The sequence below is a fragment of the Glycine max genome, chromosome 20, assembly GCF_000004515.6.
Source record: "Glycine max cultivar Williams 82 chromosome 20, Glycine_max_v4.0, whole genome shotgun sequence".
In the NCBI taxonomy this organism is placed as follows: domain Eukaryota; kingdom Viridiplantae; phylum Streptophyta; class Magnoliopsida; order Fabales; family Fabaceae; genus Glycine; species Glycine max.
The window spans coordinates 31,276,495-31,281,549 of NC_038256.2; the positions used below are offsets into that span (position 1 = coordinate 31,276,495).

The window sequence follows — 5,055 nt, forward strand, 5'->3', positions numbered from 1 at the left end:
TGTACAAAAATAAGTGGGCTCATACTTAGCCCATGGGACCAAAAACTAGCCTAAGGCTCATGAGAACCCTAGGGTCTTCTCTTGCCTCTATGGCTCAATCTTCTTGGAGTCTTCTATCCAATGCCCTTGGAGGGTAGGATTGCATCAATTATCTACCCAGGTCTACCAAAAATATGCAAATGATCACCATAGTACATTTGATTGAGCATAAGAATGATTGGTTCTCAATTAAAAAATAGATATAAGGAAGAGAATTAATTAACATAAAAGATTAAGGAATTTCATTAAGAACAAGGAAAGGGATACAATTGAATAGTTACATCATAACCCATAGACTAGGGTGACTAGTCGCTCATGATCAGAGCACAACTCATAATCCTATATGAAATAGACATAGACATACCAATAAGGAAGAAACAATGATCATGATTTGTCCTTACGGTGTTGTCTACACTTCACAACTCTCAAAACCCTCAAAAGTTCTCAAATTCAAAACTAGGTAAAAGGTACTAAAGATACAAGATACGACCCATATTTATAATTTCTCAAAAAGATGTCAATCAGAAAAGGCACACTATGTCCGTGATGAAATCCATTACGACATGGGCAAAAAGTCATGACGTTGAAGCTCTGGGGCGTTGTGGATTGACTACGGCCCTTATGAGTTGACTACGACCATGATGGAATTTACCACGACCATTGTCAGAAGGTTGGTGTTGTTTGGAGGGCAGTTATCCTTTTGCCATGGTTGTGCTACTTACCACGGTCGTGATAAATGTACCACAATTGTTATCAAGTGCAAAGTCTTCAGATCTTCATAAAATCATGTAATTTTCAACTCTTTCACTCAATGGAGCGGTTATACTCTTGCAATACAAAACTAGTGTTCAAACGTGATTTTTGCCAAGAAAATGCACGTAAATGGTAGAAAAACTCACACAAAATATCATTCAAAAAGTGATTTATAAAAGGCATTTTTGGCATTCACACATGCTTCTCTCAGCATATGTTGGCAAAATTGAGTGCATCCATCCCGACAGATTTGAGTATAGCTGCAAAATAAACTAAGTAAATAACATTGTAGTATTAATCAAGAAATGCTAAAGAGAAAGAAAACATACCATTCAAGTCCTTAAAAATAATTGAAGACTTGAAGACTAAAACGAGGGGCTTGGCTGGCAACCTCTGTGGTAACTTCTTTAGAAGGATCAGGTTATGATGCTCCAAGTCGGTCAAGTAGTCCACAAGATAGTCACCATACCTTTTTTCCGCACTCGTTGCCAATAGAAAGGGATAGAGGCTTCTTATTTACATCATAAAAATGGTTATCACCCAAATCGGGAAGGATGACCACATTAAAATATCCAACTTATAATTTTAGTAGGATGAAGTGAATAGCCTAAACAACAGTCTTTCCTGATGCGGGATTAGTGACATACATTGAGCTTTATCCATTTCCTAGTTTGGAAATGATGAAGGAATAGCCCAGTCGTTGGTTCCATCCTAAAGAATCTATATAAAATGCAGAAGGCTTGAATTGCCACTTACCCATTCGGATGAAGTTGTGAAGGAGCCGTATTGGGAATGTGAAGCACATCATGGTGAAATAATCAAAGGGAATCTCTACATGAAGATTACAAAATATTCAATCATACACATAGAAATAGTCCCTCAAGGATACCACCTTGGTGGGCAGTTCCCCGTTCGGCTCCCTATGAATTGGCCTCGGCCTCACCCTCTCTAGAAATACTTAATCTGGATTGTCATAAGCATCTGTGGACAACACCGAAGATGAATTGGGTTCACTTCTTCGTCCATAAAAGTACATATGTTTACACAATTGATAAAGTGAAGAATATTGACTTTATCGTTGTAACAGGAATAGAAGGAATCCACCTCACCATCAACCCATGAATACCATAGTAGAGTAATCGGCGAGTACTCTTTCTTTTTTACTGGCACTTGACATTTCGGCTTAACAATGATTGTCACATTATCATTTAAAGGTGCGTCAACACTCACTCTTTCGTTGGACGATATCTAAACCAAATCCACCAAATTCTCCTCAATAGCAAGTTATGTCGGATTGTCCTCGGACAAGGAGGTCGAACTCCTAGAAGAAAAGCTGCTAGAACCCAAACTCAAATCAGAGGTAGACACATCTTCATAATCGAATACCTCTGTCCACCTTAACCACAAACTCGACCCCTCAAAATCCCCGAAGTTGTCGACCTCTGAACCTGAACTCATAATTCAAGGAAAAAACTGTACCTGAAAAACAAAAACTTAGTGCACGAAAGAATTGCAAAATAAAAAGATATATTGAAGTATAAAGAGTGAATCCTTATTTTATAGGAAAGCCCACAATGGTTACTAAGGCCCAGTAATGTCTCTAATCATTGGATACGTAGAATGCCAAGAGATGCCTCGTTTCGCAAAACATAACGTTCACTTTTAAATGCAATAAAAATGAAATGACACCATGCACAAATCCCACCAAACAACGATTCAATTTCCAAAATATAAACATAAAAGCCTTCCATATTCACTATGTTTCAAAGAGGCTTGGGGAGCTTGTATACTGTAGGGTATCCGGCCAAATATGCCCTTGGTAAAACCTTTAGGACACTAAAGCATATCCTTTGGAAGTGTCAGGTATTCGGTCATGTTAAATACCCAGGCCTTTTATACTAGTAACAAGAATTCAGCCATGCCGAATACCTGAGTATTGTTATCTTATCCTTTAATTCTTATTATCCTCTTATACTAGTACCAAGTATTTTATCATGCCAAATACACAGGCATTGTTGTCCTATCCTTTAATGCTTACTTTTCTCTTATAGTAGTACCAAGTATTCAGCCATGCGAATACTCGATTACTATTATCTTATCTTTTAAGACTTGCTTACTATTGAAATCACTACTAGGTACTTAATCGGGTCAGATACTCGGGTATCATATTTATTACACATGAAACCTATAATACAGTGTTCAGGTATTCGGCATGGTCAAATGTCAAATACCCTTACCCCACCCATGACTACTTATTTAAAAGTTAGATTATCTAAATTAACTAATAGATAATCATTAGGGTAAAATTCAAACTTTCTAATGATAATTAGAAATACAATACCTAAAAAGGTAAAATAGAGAAAGGGCTCATAGGTACAGGGTCCATTAAGGTATATACAAATAGTTATGCAAATATTGAGGTAAGACTATTGTTGATTCTCATTTATTACCCTCATATATTGCTCTCAACCGAGATCTTATTTGGATGTTGGAGTGTCTTTTGTAGATACATCAGCCTCTGAATTGTCAAGTACTATATTGCGAAGGAAGAAGCTATTCAAGAAGACATAAGAATGAAGGAAAGTTACTTGTCTACCCTTGTGCATGTACAGTTTCTTAACACAAAAGGAAATTTTGGGTAGTTCCAACAACATAGAATGAACATAATAGACAACAAAAAAACAACAAAAATCAAAATTGGAACAATTATCAAAAGTTGAAACACAAAAAACGGTGAGTCTTTTCAACTTTCTTCGGTAAAAGCTTCTCCCAAGACTTGGCTGAAGCATTGGAACTAGAGGAAGAGATCCAAGGAAGGTTTTCCAAGAAGACTCTTATGTGAAGGAGAAGGAGAAACAACAACCATTGCTAAAAAATTATAACAATGAAATAAAAAAACGAATTTAGAAGAAGAAACCATAAACAAAAAAAAAAGGAAAGGGGGAAAATTGAAAATCAAGAAAAAGAGGAGAAAAAAATGAAAACAATAGACTAACCTTTGTCATCCGTCATGCAACACCACCATCTTAAGCCGTGGTCCGATCAACAATCCCTCCATGATCCTCCGCGCGTCATCCCCCTCCACAGATCTGAGCTTCCATATCCTAGCATCCTAAAATTGACAAGGGAAGATATGTCCAAAAAAAAATATCATTGTCAGCATGGGTGGTGGTCATCATCATCACCGCCACGAACCCCTTTTTGTGTTTTGTCTCCTTCTCAAATAATGTTTTCTAATTTAGTGGCACCCCTGCATATAACTATTAGGTCTATCCCAAATTCAACCAACTTCTATCATTAAACACGAATGGAGAAATGAAGGAAGGATGCAATAAATTTGGAAGGTGAAAATTAAAAGAGGTAGCTGTGGTGTATTACCATCATATTTGACTCATTCACCAAAACAAAAATCATATTTGACTTAATTGAGCAGGATACCTTTCATTGAATTTATAGTTGTCCCGAATTTTATTTTTTTTATATAGAAGGACCAGTAGCTATGCCCTTGATGGATTTTGTCCTTTGTTAATAACTACCAAATCACTGTAGATACTATTCCTTCTACAGTAAAATCGTTCTTGTATAGTCATGTTTCATTGTTCAATGTATTGATAAATAATACAAGAGTGTATAACATTGATTTTGTAAATTTAGGTCCATCGTGGTACTTTTAAAGATAATCCACCGGATTTAAATGAACCGTTTGGATGAATCCAATTCAATATACATTTGGATTTAGGTATGATCATCTTACATTTTTTTTTTCCTAACTGAAAGGGGCTAAAGCCCAAAACCAAAATAACTAAGAAGAAAGGCAATTGTTATATATACCTCCCTTTTAATATTAAATAAATAGTTTTTTTTATCTGAGTGATACGAGGTAAACAGTTTGTTTATATAGTTAATGAGTGAGTTTGTATTAAATAATGTAGTTATTTAAAAAAATTCAAGTTTTTTATTTTTTAAATTGAATTATTTTTTAATGTTTTACTTATTAAATTTTCAAAACATATAATTTAATTAAAAACTTGAATAATTTTTATTATACAATTATAATATTTAATACAAAATCATCCTATAATTACATGAATGAATTGTTTAGTCTGAGCATCTCATGTGTTATTGGAATTTTCATTTTGTCCTATCAAATCCAAATTTAAGAATGAAACATCTTAATAAAAAAATATTAAAATTCATAGGAAATTACAATTGTAAAACATGAAAAGTATATTTTTTTAAGAGTTAATTTTGTTGTAAAACTCC

General features: G+C 34.7%; 1 long non-coding RNA gene across 2 annotated transcripts; it reads right to left on the reverse strand.

Annotated features, from left to right (window-relative positions):
* Nucleotides 1-258: 258 nt before the first annotated feature.
* On the reverse strand, nucleotides 259-4,274 carry LOC100775832 (uncharacterized). Of its 2 annotated transcripts, XR_005890234.1 has the most exons (3): nucleotides 3,789-4,214; nucleotides 1,902-2,271; nucleotides 259-1,773 (listed from the first exon to the last, which is right to left on the reverse strand). It is a non-coding gene; the product is annotated as an uncharacterized lncRNA (long non-coding RNA). The 2 variants fall into 2 exon arrangements; XR_420280.4 differs by having other exon boundaries at nucleotides 259-2,271; nucleotides 3,789-4,274.
* Between the last annotated feature and the right edge of the window lie 781 nt (nucleotides 4,275-5,055).